A 17,222-nucleotide genomic window follows, 5' to 3' on the forward strand; every position below is an offset into this window, starting at 1 on the left:
TTTATTAGTTGTTAGTAATTAAATACTACATAAAATGGTTGAGATACAAATGATAATATATGATTAGAGTTTAAATGAAGGTATTAAAATGCTATGCCATTTGCATGTTGCTCTATCTTTCAGCTCAATAATAACTAAATTATTTTCTTTTCTCCAGGAGTGTAATGGAATGAAGATTCTTTTAAAATGCCCTTTACTTGGAAAAATAATTATAAGAGGCACATGTAGTGGAGTTTCTTATACAAACTGAAATTTGCTTAGTTAGTCCTTTATTTAATTCAATTTCATTTCTACAGATCCTTGAGACATTCTTTAAGCATTTAATTAATATTAACAATGATTCACAGAAAATGTTAATTCTAATGATTTGCTGTGACTCAGAACTCAAGAGACAGAAAAATGAGAAGCCCTCATATAATGAGGCAAGAGCCCTGTAATGGTCTAACCATTTCATGATGAGGAAAATGTAATTAGCAGAAGTACAAAACTTCCTTGGGTATCTGATTGCTAATTAACCTATTCACAGTTAAATCAAGAAATAAAACTTTTGGGAGTGGAGGTATTTTTGTACTCAGCAGACCTTTTAGACTGCCACTTCTAGTTTTGAATTTCTCTAAGATGTCAATCTTTGGCTTGATTTGAAATGACTATATTTAATATATAAAAATACTATTTAAAATCTGAAGTCTTAAAAATTTAATATGGTTCCAAGTTACTTTCAATATGTCTTTTTTCATTATAGTGGGGTTTTTTGTATATATACACAAACAGAATCTTGTTTCAGTAAACACTTACTTAAATAAACATACCCCTAATTTTTACATTTGTCATGAAATTTAATTAATTACTTAGATTTAATTCATTGGGTATTCAGTTTTGAATTATAGGACTCAATGAAAGTAAATTAAGTAATTATGTTTTTACTTATTGAATCTATTTGGCATACAAGTTATAGACATAGTAAGAATCCTAAACAAAGGACTATGTAAAACTAAAGAATGCTGAGAGCAGGAAAAATAGGCTTTTCTGGGAAGAGCACAACAAATAGTTATCCAATATCAAATCATCAGGCATGAAAACATAAGTAAAATTATGCAGATTGAACAGGTTGCATTTATATATTTATAGTCTCTCTCTCTCTCTCTCTCTCTCTCTCTCTCTCTCTCTCTCTCTCTCTCTCTCTCTCTCACTGTGTGTGTGTGTGTGTGTGTGTGTGTGTGTTTATAACAACCATAGGAAACGAGACCATGAATTTGAAATGTCATAAGAGTAGGGATACAAGGTGAAGGGATATATTATAATCTCAAAAATTATGTAAGTCTTTAAAAAGATTTACCTTATGTTCTAAAGTCTTTGCAAAGCCTTGACCAGGTTTTCAGGGTAACCATCCTTTTATAATCCTCTCTGCCATTGTGTTTGTCATTGTAGTTGTGGCTTTGTCATCATGGCTATGACTCAGCCTATATTCTTCACTATAAAAAGAAAACAATTTCAAATAACCTGTGTGAATCAAGGAAAGCACTGAAATAGTTTTGGTTTGGCTTTGCAGATCCTGACTCTGAGAAAAGCACAAACACATTACAGAGTTACATTTTTAAACATTACACACAGAATTTTTTTCCTGCCGGTACAACAATTGTGCCCTAGACAATTTGAAAGACATCCAGATTAACGCAGGAAATATTATAAAAAATTTTTCTCAATAGATGAGAAGAATTTTGTAAAAGTAGTAATGTACTTACTAGATAACATTTTATTAATGCAGCATTAGGTCTCATTGTTTTGATATTCAATGAAGTTCTAAAACAAGGCTCTGAAATGCCATTCTAAGATAACTCAAAGAGAATCTATCACATTCCTTTCTCAATATTGTTACGATAAATCTTTCCACCATAAGCCACTGAGCCCTACCACCACGTGTGCACTTTATGCCAGCTGCCCGCCCGAGTTAGGGCCCAAATCAATACACAGAGAGACTTGTATTAGGTACAAAGCTGCTTGGCCAATAACTAGGATTCTCATCTGCTAGCTCAGTCTTAATTATCATAAATCTATATATTTTATAAGACTTATCTTATCGGACGCCTTATTGGCATCCCTTCTTGTTGGTGGCTCACATCCCACCACTGGAGGAGGGGAAAAGGGAAAGAGGGGACCCTTCCTTTTTCTCCTTGCTTATATGAGTCTCCTTACTATGTCACTTCCTGCCTGGATCACCACTTCTCTACTACATTTCCCAGAATCCTCTTTGACTCCTAGTCCTGTCTAACTTGCTGTCTCATTGGACAAACAGTATTTTATTCAATAATCAATAAGATAAACATACAAAGAAGTACATTCCCCATCACAATATATCATTGACTATATTATGAAAATTATTTTAATCCTCACCCTTTCTTCCCCCAAAAATATGAAGTTTGATGATGCCTAAGAGTGAAGACACCTTACAGATAGAGAGCCTGCCTTAAGGGCTTGATTGCAAAAAGTAAGGTAGAAAGAATGAGTGAGTCAGCTTTCCAGAGGCTGTTTTCAGTTGACTACTGAGATATCATAAGGATTCAGAGCTGGCTTGGAGTGTCCTGGTGTTTATTTTGGACATTTACAATTCACCATTCAGATTATATAAATAATTATTTGGGAAGTTGATTCTTCAAGACATGAGAGTCTGAATGTGTTTGTGCAAATGTGTGTATTAGTAGAACATTCTTTCACTCACAGTCTATTGTAGCATGGTTCAAACAGAAAAATCATATGAAAGGTATGTGAAGACAATGACATTTAGGCCAGAGTCTTTCAAGTTTTGATTGATTGGTGTACCATGGACCTGAAAGTTTACTTCAGATCATTCATTACAATTGACTATTGTGGTTTATACACCTCTATGGAAAAACAAGTTTGCCACCTGCAACTTGTCCTTGTGATTGTACAATTTACTTATGTGATTCTTCTTGACCCTCAGAGTATAAAATAATATCCTTTACATCGCTATCTTTGATGTCATTATCAATCACAGAAAATTCTTCAAAGTTCTGATTCAATAAGGCATAGATAATAAACAGTCTTTCCTAATAAATCTTGTTGCCATTTTGTATGGATAGTTTCTGCCTTTAAAATATTTCTGTTCTCTTAATTGTTCAGTGTCTTTCATGCCTGTCATGGTGGCACCTCCAAAATTAGATTAAGGGGTTGGGTTCAGAATGCCAACTTCTTTGCATGTGTCTAAGCAGCGGTGCACAGGGGCAAACCATGTTGAAAGACACTGTTCTCTTAATTATCTAATGGGTCCATTATTTATACATAGACAGATACACACAGCACACACTGCTGCCTTTAAAAAGGTCATTCAGCAGTCATTAGAGGTGAGCTTATGAGGTTTATGCAACACAATAAATGGACCTGTGCTTAAGCCCTATAATGAGGGGAAGAAACTTAAAATACAAAATATGTTCCACTGACATCTACAAACTAACTACAAACACTATCACTTTGGGAAGCTGAAACATTTTAGAACACAAAGGATTGCTGAATTCACTTTAATCTAAAAGTCCTTTGCTCAAATTGAATTTTATGTGACAATATTTTATATGTAAGAGTTAAAAACCATGAGTTGGTGAATGATGCCAGGCAGGGAAGTTGGTTTATTGAACTGCCTTCACTCCAGCACTTCCAAGGGGACTTCCACATAACCCCAGAAAACTCAAGGCAGCATGAAAATAACTGATTTTAAAACACTCCAACAATTGAACTATTTTCTTCAGAATCATTTGTCACAATATAGTGTACAACATATAATAATTTACTTATTTGTTAATTTATTTAAATACTAATATAAATCATATGAAGGGGACTTTTGGGCACACACTCAAAAAATATATGTTTGATAAATGAATGAATATGTGTGCTAATTGCTGCAATGAAAGATTAAAGGTGAATGTCTGGTATTTTTCAAAAACAAGAACAGTGACTGAACCAAGACCTTAGGTGAAATGACAAAGGTATAACCTGTTCCAAGGTCACCATGGGAGAGTCAGAGCTGTAGTAACCAGGTGTGAGTTACCTTCTGTTATCTTTATCAAACTTCTTACCATAAAAAAGAACAGATACAGAAAAAACATGTATGTCAAAAATTTAAGCTTAGTGGGATTTTACACAGTAAACATATCCAAACAAGACCAATCAGGAATAAGAAAACTGTGTGTGGAGTCCCCTGCTGGCCACTACGCAAAAGACTGTTTATGCAATTGTTTTATTTTATTATGGATAACAGACTTTTATATAGTATAGAGTATATCCTAATTAGAGCTTTCCAACCCCCAACTCCCCACACATGCAAATCCACATCATTTCTTTATTCAATAATACCACTTGTAATATGAGACAGTAATACCCTTCCAGTAGATATTTATTATTTAGAATTGTTTTGGCTATCCTGGGTTTTGTTTTATTTTTCTTTGTTTATTTGTTTTGTTTTGCTGTATTTTCATATGAAGTTTAATGTTGCTTTTCAATTTCTGTGAAAAATTTTGTTGGAATTATAATGAATGATACATTATTGAAACTGTGCTTTTGGTAAGATGGACAATTTCACAATATTAATTCAACAAATCAATAACCATGGGAGAGCTTCCTATCCTCTGGTGTCTTCTTCAATTTTTTACATCAGCATTATAAAGTTTTTTTATTATCAGTCTTTCACTTTCTTTACTAACATTATTTGAAGGTATTTTTCAAGGCAATGATAAACATTACTATTTTCCTGATTTCTTCCTCAGTCCATTTGTCATTTGTATACAGAAAGGCTACTAATTCATGTGTGCTAATTTTGTATTCTGCTATGTTTCTGGAAGTGCTGATCATCTGTTTTAGTTCTAAATATACAATCATATCATCTGCAAATAAAGATATTTTGAATTCTTCCTTATCCCCCTTGATATCCTTCAGTTACTGCTCTAGCTAAGTCCTACATTGAACAGATATGAAGAAGGTAGACATCTTTGCCTTGTCTTGATCTTAGTGAAAATTCTTTATGTTTCTCCCTCTTTAGGATGATACTGGCTATACACAGGCTGTATATTATCTTTATTATGTTCAGCTATATCCCTTGTATCCTTATTCTCTACAGGACTTTTATCCTGAAGGAGTATTTTATTTTTTCAATGTCCTTTTCTACTTCTACTAAGATGATCATATGGTTTTTGTCTTTTAGTTTGTTTATATGATAGATTATTTATTGGTTTACCATCCCTACATCTCTGGGATAAAGCTAACATGATCATACTAATAATCTGTTAGCGGTGTTCTTGAATTCAGTTTACAAATACTGAAATATTTGTCTGTATTTTCTTCTTTTGTTGTTGAATATTTGTGTGGTTTTGGTATCAGAGTAATAGTGGCTCTGTTAAAAGAACTTGAAATGTTCTTTTAGTTCCTATTTTGTGGAATAATTTAATGAGTATTGCAAGTACTCCTCTTCTGAAGATTTGGTAGAATTCTATGATGACTCCCTTTGGTCTTGGGCTATTTCTGGTTGGGAGATTTTTAATTGCTTCTGCTATTTCATTAGGAATTATGGATCAATTTACATTTCTTATTTACATTATTTATTTCATCTTGTTTTTATCTCTGATAGATCATATATATCAATAAATTAACCCATTTCTTTTAGTTTTTTGTTATAGTTGTTTTGGTTTGATATTTTTGGTTTTTCAAGACAGAGATTTTGTGTAGCCTGACTGTCCTGGAAATACCTCTGTAAACTAGACAGGCCTCTGCCTCCCAAGTACTGGGATTAAACCACCACCCAGCAAATATAGATTTAAAGTATTTTCTTAAGATTAGCTACCTTTTCTATGTCTGTTGTAATGTCCTCCTCTTTTTCTCTACTTTTATTAATGTTGGATCCTCCCTCTCCCTCCCTTCTTACTTCCACCCCCCTTTCATTAATTCAGTGAAGAGTTTATCAATCTTGTAGATTTTCTCGAGGAACCAAGTCTTCATTTCATTCATTCTTTGTATTGGTGTTTGTTCTATTTCAATTATTTCATCCCTGAGTTTTTTGATGTCTTCCCATCTTCTCTTTTGTGGATATTATTTCTTTTTGTAAGTATCATCAATTTATTAATATTGCAGGTCTCCAGGTTTTTTTTTTTTCTTAATGTGAGTATTTACGGACATGAAGTTGCCTTCATTGTCTCCCATAGCTATGGATATGTTGTTTTCATTTTCTTTCAATTATAAAATGGCTTTCCTTCTTGATTTCTGTCTTGACCCAATTTTCATTCTGTAGGGAGATGTTTGGCTTCCATGAGTTTGTATATGTTCAGCCATTTCTATTGTTGTTGCCATTCATCTTCAATTCAGTTTTTCTATAGCTGCTAAGACTTGCTTTTTGCCCTAATATGTGGTAATTTTGAAGAAAACTCCATGGGCTATTGAGAAGAAAATCTGTTGTTTTAGTGTTTGAGTGGAATATTCTGTAGATGTCTATTAGATATTATTTAACTCTAGCATTTCTCTGCTTAGTTTTTGTTTGGATGACTTATCTATTGGTGGAAGTTGGTTATTGAAGGCACTCACTAGCACTGCCTTGACTTTTAAATATTTAATATTTTATCTGACTAAACAACCCATTTCTTCTACCTTATTTTCAAGACCTGAAATTCTTTCTCCTGTATATTTTAATCTCTGTGTTAGTACCAATATGTGATTTTCAGTGTAGTAGTATTTCTTCAATGAATGAGGTGCCCTTGTGTTTGGTGCATAAGTGTTTAAAATTGTAATATCCTTTTGGTGGGTTTTTATTTAATGAGAATGTAGTGTTCTTTTCTATCTCTACTAACTTGGTTTGAGGTCTATGTTGTCATGTATTAAAATAATTATTAACACCTGCTTTTTGTTCAATTTGCTTAGAATATATTTTCATCCTAAGGTGATATCTGTCTGTGATAGTGAATGTATTTTTGAATGCAGAAAAAGAAAGAAAGAAACAAAGAAAGGAAGAAAGAAAGAAAGAAAGACAGAAAGAAAGAAAGATGATGGATCCTGTTTTCTAATCTAATTGGTTACTCTGTATCTTTTTATTGCGAAATTGAAATTATTAATATTGGCAGTTATCATTGAGTAGCATTTATTAACTTATGTATTTTTGTAGTGTTTTTTTCTTTCTCTTTTGAGTAACTTTTCTGGGAGTATTTATTTCTGTGTCCTCTTGGATGCAGTAAACCTTCTCTTCAGACTAAAGTTTTCTCTCTAGTGTTTTCTGTAGAGCTGGATAGATGACAGAAAATTTTAATTTTTTAATCATTAATTTATTGCTATCATTTGTGACTGGTAGTTTTGTTGGGTACAGTAGTCTAAACTGATATCTCTGGTGTCTCATACTTGTAGAACACTAATCCAGGCCCTTCTAGCTTTCAGAGTCTCCATTCAAAAGTCAGGCATTATTCTAATGGATCCGATTTTATGTATAGCTCAGTCTTTTCCTTGAAGTTTTAGATATCTTTTCTTCTGTACATTTTGCATTTTGATTACTGTGTCTTACTATGGGGAGTTTCTTTTCTAACCTTGTCTATTTTATTTGTCTTATGTCTCTTAAACCTTGATAGGAAATTCCTCTTTAAATTAGGGAACTTTTCTTTTATGAGTTTGTAAAAAAATATTTTCTGTGCCTTTGTTAGAGATTTCTTCACCTTTTTCTATACGTTTTATTAAGAGGTTTGTTTTTTTTTCACAGTATCCTATCTGTTTTGTGCTTCAACTTTTAAATATTTAATATGTTATCTGACTAAACAACCCATTCTTTCTACCTTATCTTCAAGACCTAAAATCTTTCTCCTGTGTATTTTAATGTTCTGGTAAAGCTTACCTCTGAGCTTTTGGGTTGACTTCCTAGATTATTCATGATGATGTTTCAGTTTGGTGCTCTCTCTCTCTCTCTCTCTCTCTCTCTCTCTCTCTCTCTCTCTGTGTGTGTGTGTGTGTGTGTGTGTGTGTGTGTGTGTGTGCGTGTGTGTACCTGTGTACTTACTTTCATATTTTGAATTATTGTCCTTATTTGTGTTTTCACTGTCTTCATTGAAGTATTTATCTTATCCATTATTGTTTTTAAGGTCCTTGAACATATTCATAATTGCTGTTTTTAAGTCATTGTCTTCAATCTCAGCTAAATTACTTCTCTAGGGCCATAATTGGTTGCTGACATCAGAGGCATATTGGCTTGTTTGTTTGTGTTTTGTTTTTTGTTCCAGGTATCTTTGCATCTCAAATTCTGACATTAGTAGTGTTTCCTGCTGTATGTATCAGTGTCATCTTTATTGGGTGGGTGTTGGGTTCCTTTGTTGCTGTTGCCTCATCTGTCAGGTTCTGACTAGAAGAATAATGCTTGGTTTTCAGTCTTGAAGTTACTCCGGGTTTAGAGTTTAGACTCTTAAAAGCACAGGTTTGAACTCTGGGTTCAGACTCCAAGCAGTTCCATAAAGGCGCAGTGAATAGGTGGGATATAAGATAGCATGTTGGGAAAGGAAACTGAATCTGGAGATCTCTTAAGTAGTACTTGGAGTCTAGCTCCACAAAGGAAGGCACAGGTAGAGTGCCCTGGCTCTGGCCATAGATGTCTGTGATTCTGAAGATGATAGATGTGTGATAGTAGAAGGAGCTGATGTGAGCAGAGGCAAGTCTAAGAGTACTCTAGAGACACCAGAATGGAGAGGTGGATGAAGGGTATAGGAGGCCCTAGGTTCTAGCCACATGAGGTAGCTTGGAGTCAATAGTAGGGAGTGATTCTTTGGGAAGTCCAAGCAAATGGAAATGATCTAGAAAGAATAACATAAGGGAACAGAGAGAAAGTATTTTATTGTGACTTTCAAAGGAAGACCACTAAAGATATAGAGGATACGAGAAAGTGATACTCTCACTGGTCTTATGTTCCTTATATCTCCTAAATAGGAAACAATAGGAGATAGAGAATTGAGTCTAGAAAAAATTGAGTTGACATAAATTTCTGGGGAATGTTGGCTGGCCTTTTAAAAGCTGAGATTTGTTCTACAGAAAATTAAGAGTTTCATGAATCACATGATGTGTTAAGACCACAAAGCTTTGTCATGGAATACAAAGAAGATGGAGTTATTAATGCTGGAGAAATTATTGAAAAGACTCTCTTGAAGCTGTCAAAGAAGTGACAGGTGATGTAATGTGGAGTCATAGCACTGTCACTAGGAATGACAATGAAAAAACAATGAAGGAAAGACAAACGATGCTTCGGGGAGTAGCTTATAGACATTATGATGTATTGAAAATACAGGGGGAAAAGGTTGCATGGTGAATAGGACACTAATTTTGAATTAAAATGTATAAAGAAGGTTGGCATCAAAGCTACATTCTCAAGGTCACAACAGTCACAGAAGGAAAACTTCACTGTAATATACTAGATTCATTACACAGCAGTAAACAAAAGAAGGATTTTTTTTGTAGAGAAGCATATATTTTTATTTCAAAAAAAGAAAAAGATTGTCTTTGTCTCATGGACAATGCAGTAGACCTGGAGTGCTGTGGGGACTGTGGAGAACAAATGCACTTTGTGAGTGGACTCTGATGGAAGTTGTTCATCACTTTTCTTTGCTTAGTCATTCACAACAGCCAGCTCTAGAGATTCATCAGCTGATAGCTATAGCAAGGAGTAAGATAGATTAAAACCATGAGCAGAGGACTGATGAGATGTATGCAACTTCAGCCTCAGGCCCTCTGCTGGCAATTGAATAATTCTGATAATGCAGTTCATGCATCACTCGTGACCTGGAAAGGGGGTGATTGGAAATAGCAAAGTAGTTGCTAAAAATGAAAATTTTGCAATGTGTGGGGAGTTACCTAAAACAGAAAGTTTCTTGATAGCAAACATAATGCATCTTATTTTAGGAAATTTGGAAGATACAAAACATATGATATATAAGTATAATCCATAAACACAGTGACCTATATTCTATACCTATAGAGTAATAGCTTATATTTGGGGAATATTCACTCAGGTATTTTTTTAATTCTCTAAATTAAAATTACTTGTTTAGAATTCGAAATACAGTACATGGAATAATACATTTTATGATAAGGTAGTAATTTTTTAGCCATTTAAATGAAGGGAATATAATCTCTAATTATAATGCCTTCTTTTTGCTATCTAAATTAAATAAGACAATAAAAATAATGATTGTATATTTATAAAAATTGGTAAACTATTTACCTGAAATTCAGATCACTTTTCATTTCTAGAAAATTAATCTTTCATAAACAATTAGTTCCACCTCAGCTATACACTGAACTGAACTCTGGAACCCAGCTGCAGAGAGGGAGAAATGAAGACCAAGGGGGTCAGGACTAGGCTGACGAATCCACAGAAACAGCTGACAAGGGGGAACACATGGCCCCCAGTCTGCTATCTGGGAGACCATCATGGGACTGATCCAGACCCCTGAAAATGGATGTCAATGAGGAGGCCTCAACACCCTATGGGGCCTCTGGTAGTGGATCAGTATTTTTCCCTGGTTTAAGAAGGGACTTTGAGAGCCCATCCCACGTGAAGGGATGCTCTCTAGGCCTGGACACATAGGGGAGGGCCTAGACCAGGCCCAGGATGATGTTGTGGAATTTGGGGAGCACCTGTGGAGGGCCCTACCCTCTATGGGGAGCAGAGGGGGAAAGGGGGAGGGGGCTCGTGGAGTTTGGGGGAGGGGGAAAGGGAGAAAGGATTGACATGTAAAGTTATAATTTTGTAAAAATATACACAAAAAACAATTTCAAAGAACAGTTTTCTACATAGCATTAAATACAGGGTTTATTTGTTTGTTTTTTGTTGTTTGGGTTTTTTTTTTTCTTTTGGTTTTTCGAGACAGGGTTTCTCTGTGTAGCTTTGGAGACCTGGCACTCGCTCTGGAGACCAGGCTGGCCTGGAACTCACAGAAATCCGCCTGCCTCTGCCTCCCGAGTGCTGGGATTAAAGGCGTGAGCCACCAATGCCCAGCTACAAAATTTATTTTTAAACCTATGACATCTATAGTTCAATTATAATTTTCAAGTGTTCATAAAACATGGTAAAAATGGATTAAAGTGGTAAACTAAACGCAACTCTATCACAAATAGTCTATGGAACTGAACCAAAATATCTCAAAACTAAACACTCAAGTCAATAATAACTTTGAAAAGAGTTCAGCATGCTTACCATGTGCCTCACTCAGACATATACACAAATACCTAAATAAAAATAAAAATAAATCTAAAAAATAGATGATCTTATAATTAAAAACTTATTTTTCTCTAAATTATTACCTTTATTATGTTTGAGACTATTTATTTTTAAGTATGCAACAGTTGACAATGCATTATAGATTATATTATATCCTGATTTTACAAAGAAGATTATATTTTCATTTGGTATTTTACTTTTGTTTTGAAAAAAAATCAAATTTTTGTGGTATATGGAAAATGTCTTTTTCATGTGTCTTTGAAAAATGACTACACTTTGTTTTATCTTCTTCTAAATATTAAGGTTCCTGCCGCTGTCACCAGGTATAGTCAGAGCAGTGATCCATGTAATTGAAGGAACAGTAGATTTAGTTTGATTACTGACCTAAGCCAAGATGTTGCCCCTGGAGTTCATTCGGTTTACTTTCTAAGCCCTCAGGGAATTTCTTCTATTCTGTGTGATTGATTAAAGAATTATAGAAGTAAGCATAAAAGAGACACAATTATCCACACCAAGGGCATGGTGTGTGGGTGTGAGGCACCAGGAAGAAAAACTGATGTGAATAAAGGATGGAAAAGTCAATGCCAATGAGGTTCTAAGTTTTTACATATTCAAACTATTGTTGGATTAGTACTTCTCTTCCGAATTCGTCACAGACCCAACAGAGAATGTGCATGTTGTCACTTCCTAGTACTCTCTAGCTCCTTTATACTGTTTGACATGAGCTGAGCTGTGGCTGACTGAGGTAAAAGACTCAAATTGTAGAATCAGTTTTGAAGTGATTGAAATAGCATGAAATAGTATTTCTGCTGAACTCTAAGATGCTGTACCATTTTCGGCCTCCTTTATTTTTACTAGAATTACACTCTCACTGCATAATGATTTATCATATGTTTGCCCAACCCGGATTTTGATTGTCAGAGATAATTTTATGAAGATAACAATCATGAACCTATAGTTATCACAGCTAAAATATTAATATGGAAAATATTATGAATTAACAAGTAAATGAGTGACATTTTGAATATATCCTAACTAGACAAGGACATAGTTAAACTTAGCCCACAAAATCATTCCTTCATTTCTATATTGTTTAGTGATCAAATATTAGTGACATAACTGAAATATAATTAACCTTTATACATTGATTGGTTGATCAGCTATTGATGAATTGATTACTTGGTTCATCATTCAGTATAAGCATTCCATGAAGTGCAACAGTGCTGAACTACGGCATGGTTCCTAACAGCCTAAAATTGATTTTTGAATACTTAAGTTTATGTATCAACACAAGATTTTGTATGCTAATTTCAAAAATTAATCAATTAAGGCCAGCAGGATGGCACAATGGGTGGAAGTACTATCCACCAGGCCCAAAACCCCGAGTTCCATCCCTGGTCCCCATGTAGTACTGAGAGAGAGATAACACCTGAATATTGTTTTCTGATCTCTATGTGTATGCTTACCCACCCAAATGTAAATTCTTACACACAGACATAAATAAATACAATTCTAATTGATAAGCTAAAAGAATGAAGTCATAGGGAGAATATCATTTTAAAAAGAATCAATATGAGAATGCCAACTTCAGAATCTGAAATCACTGACTCTCCCAAATATTTTCACTGACAAATAAATCAAGTGTTTTCCTCTCAGGAGCAACAAAACATTGTGACAAGAGTTTTTACCTAAATCTCATAGGAACTATAGAGCAACATGCCATGATTAGAAGGAATTTATTAAGCATTGCTTGTATTTATGCAGTCATATATAAATTATAACTGATGGATGATGACTCCAATAGTTGAAAACTGGCTCACATTTTGTTCCTAATTATTTATAAGCACAAATACATATACTTCTTTATGAAATGAAGCCACTGTGTAGGCTTAATAAGTCTGTTCGAAGCTAGATAACTTTCATTTTGTTCTACTTATGTGCCAATCTTAAAAACCAATATTTTGATGAGTATATGTCACTTAAGTAATTTTCAAAAACATGAAAATAGTTGTCTAAAAGCAATACCAGAAATAGGCACTTGTGAAAAAAGTCTGTAAGAAAAATTGCATTAATTTTGGTAATGAAAAGGCACATAAACAAAATGGCAATGCCAGTTGAGAACTGCACATCACAATATAAGTGATGCTGCTGAAGGGAACTTTAATCTGTAATGACTGGGGGCAATAGAGCATCACTTTTGCCTCAGTCAGTGGACAAACTCAAATGCAAAGAAATTCAAACCCAAAGACTGAGGAACTATATCCCATCTCTAACAGGGGTGGCAAACTGCACATCTCAGGAGACACATACTAGACTGGGGAGAATTTGTAGCAATTGTTATGGAATATTAGTTTAAGATGTGTTACTTTGTCTATGCTGTGGGATATTTGTTTAATTATGCAAAGATGTTTTGTATTATTAATGTTGCATTTGTTTAACTCTGTAAAGCTGTGTTACTTTGCCTCCTAAAATTCCAGATTGGTCTATTAAAGAGCTGAACAGCTAATAGCTAGGCAGGAGAGAAAAATAGGTGAGACTAGTGGGCAGAGAGAATAACTAGGAGAAGAAATCTAGGGGAGTAAGGAATGGGAAAAGGAGGAAAGAAGGAAGCCAGGGGTCAGCCACCCAGCCACATAACCAGCCATAAAGTAAGAAGGAAAGAAATATATATAGAATAAAGGTAAAAAGCCCAGAGGTAAAATGTAGTTAAAGAGAAATGGGATAATTTAAGATAGAAAATCTGGCTAGAAACAAGCCAAGCTAAGGCCAGGTGTTCATACGAGTAAGTCTCTGTGTATTTACTTGGGTGGCAGGCCACAAAAGAGTTAAAAAAATAACTACAAGCCATGGTTTAGAAACCTGCCCTAGATAGAAAAAGCATATTATTAATAAATACTGGGTAGACTTATTGCATATCCTGATATCTAGTTGCTTGTGATTAAAGACCTGGTAAAAGTACGTGACTAAGGAAAATATGTTTGTAACAGTGAAGACTATATTTCTACTATTGCATTTATCCAGTTCTCTTCTTTTTCTTTATGGAGATTATTTAATAGACATCTTAGTTTCTTTCCTGTCAATGATAAAATACTCTGACACATGCAACTCCCTAAGCCTGTTTTAAATACTATCTTGCTCCATTGGTGTATTGTATTGTATTAGATAGGTTAGTGATCTTCCAGAAACATCCACACTAACAATGTACTCACATTCCTTAGACATTCATATTTTTACTTTGCTATTTACTAACTTAGAGATCTTAAGTGTAGTTGGGTATGGGAATAACAGTTTCTGCCTAATTAAATATATATCTAATTTTAATTTTATTTAAATTTAGTTTTATTTTTAATTTTAAATAAGTGTTTATTGGATTAAGTAATTAGCTAGTATTTGTAGGCATACTTGAGATTATAAATGCCATATGTTTATCAAACATCTTATTATTTAATAGACTTATATTAAACATTTCAGATCCTACAACCACCCTTCCTCCTAGCTAGAGCCAAGGACACATCTGGGTACTCCATGCATCTAGATTGTGGGTGGTCAGAAGTTCATCCAGATGTGTGTTTCACTTGGTCCAGTCATTTTACAGCCTGTTGACAATACTAGTCTCCCAGCTGGAGTTGTATTCTGTTCATGTGAGCTAGAGATGACATTTGGTTTGTTTCAGAGTCCACATCAGTGTCCAAAGAACCTCCAACTGGCTAAGGAAAATACATTGTTCTCATCTCCGTTTGTAATGGTTAATCTTAGTTGTCAACTTGACTACATCTGGGAGTAAACTAAAACCCAAGTAGCTGGACACACCTGAGGATGATTTTTCTTGATTGGATCAGTTGAGATCAAAAGACCCATTCTAAGGATGATCAGTTGAGATCACTTCTAAGCCACCATAAATCTGCTTTATAACCTCTGGTGGCAGGCTACATAAAAGAAGGGAACTTTGGGGGTTTTTTGTTTTTGTTTTAGTTTTTGTTTTGCATGCTTTCCTTCATTCTTGCTGACAAGTTAATCTGCCCTGATAGTTCAGCTTTACTTTGATGGGATTAGAACCTCTCTTCAAAATTCCAACATAAATTGAAGACAAGATAAGAAATTAGTCTTCTGGACTGAACAACTACAAGATTCTTGACTTTTGAATTGAGAGATAGTTATTGTTACACTAAAATTATGTTTTGTTCTTCCAGAGAACTCTGCTTAACATACTGTGCTGGCTAGTTTTATATAAACTTGATACAAGCTAAAGTCATCTGAGAGAAGAGAATCTCATCAGAGAATATGCCTCCATAAGATTGGTCTGTAGGCAAGCTATAGGGAGCATTTTCTTAATTAGTAATTGATTTGAGAGCCTAGTCCATTGTAAATGGTGCCAACCTTGGGTGGTTGTCCTGGATATTATAAGAGATCAAGATGAGTAAGCCATGAGGAGCAATTCAGTAAACCTCCATGGCCTCTGCATCAGCTCCTGCCTCCATGTTCTTGCTGTTTACATTTCTGCCTTGGCTTCCATCAGTGGACTATGACACAAGAATGTAAGCCAAATAAACCCTTTCTCTCCCAAAGTAAATTTTGATCATGGTGTTCATCACAGCAAAAGTAACCCTAAGACATATAACATCCAAGATTAACCACAGATGAGTTTATGAACAGAGGGGGAAAATATCTCTGAATTGACTCTATCCTGTGTCTTGAAAATCTGCCCAGCAGCCCCCCTTCCCCATCAAAACTCAGCTTCTTTCACCTATGAGGTTCCACTGTAAATGAGTGACTGTTTGCCTACACAGAAATCATGGTAAGTTGAGATGATCTGAGTTCTAAAATTTCTTGGCTTTAAATGCTAACATTTAGTTACAGAGCGGAGAGAGTGAGGAGGCTGCGTCTGGCTCCTGTGCTCACAGCCATTGCAGTACATTGAGCTCCATAGAGACAGAGCCAGCATCGGGGTAAGTGCAAGCCAGACAGGAACAGGACAACTCTGTGCCTCGCAGACAAAAATCAACTAAACATGGGCAAAGGAGATCCTAAGAAGCCGAGAGGCAAAATGTCCTCATATGCATTTTTGTGCAAACTTGCCGAGAGGAACACAAGAAGAAGCACCCGAATGCTTCTGTCAACTTCTCAGAGTTCTCGAAGAAGTGCTCAGAAAGGTGGAAGACCAAGTCTGCTAAAGAAAAGGGGAAATTTGAGGACATGGCAAAGGCTGACAAGTCTCATTATGAAAGAGAAGTGAAAACTTACATCCCCCCGAAGGGGAGACCAAAAAGAAGTTCAAGGACCCCAATGCACCCAAGAGTCCTCCTTCGGCCTTCTTGTTCTATTCTGAGTATCGACCAAAAATCAAAGGAGAACACCCAGGCTTGTCCATTGGTGATGTTGCAAAGATCAACAGAGATGGGAGAGATTGGAACAACACTGCTGAAGATGACAAGCAGCCCTATGAAAAGATGGCTGCCAAGCTGAAGGAGAAGTACAGAAAGGGTATTGCTGCTTACAGCGCTAAAGGAAAACCCGCTGCAGCGAAAAAAGGGGTGGCTAAGGCAGAAAACAGCAAGAAAAAGAAGGAAGAGGAAGATGATGAGGAGGATGAAGAGGATGAGGAAGAGAAGGAAGAAGATGAAGACGAAGATGAAGATGATGATGATGAATAAGTTGGTTCTAGCGCAGTTTTTTTTTTGTCTATAAATTTTAACCCCCCTGTACACAACTCACTCCTTTTAAAGAAAAAAAATTGAAATGTAAGGCTGTGTAAGATTTGTTTCTAAACTGCACAGTGTCTTCTTTTGTATAATTAACACACTACCGAATGTGTCTTTAGATAGCCCTGTCCTAGTGGTATTTTCAATAGCCACTACCTTTGCCTGGTACAGTCTGGGGGTTGTAAATTGGCATAGAAATTTAAAGCAGGTTCTTGTTGGCACAAATTAGTTATTTAAGGGGATGGTAGTTTTTAGTTTTTTTGTTGTTTTTGTTTTTGTTTTGGGTTTTTTCC

General features: G+C 35.2%; 1 pseudogene; it reads left to right on the top strand.

The window, feature by feature from the left end:
- The first annotated feature begins 16,233 nt into the window (after nucleotides 1-16,233).
- Nucleotides 16,234-16,881, top strand: LOC100760625 (annotated as a pseudogene).
- The last annotated feature ends 341 nt before the right edge of the window (nucleotides 16,882-17,222 follow it).

This window comes from Cricetulus griseus, chromosome 2 (assembly GCF_003668045.3).
Source record: "Cricetulus griseus strain 17A/GY chromosome 2, alternate assembly CriGri-PICRH-1.0, whole genome shotgun sequence".
NCBI classification, from domain to species: Eukaryota; Metazoa; Chordata; class Mammalia; order Rodentia; family Cricetidae; genus Cricetulus; species Cricetulus griseus.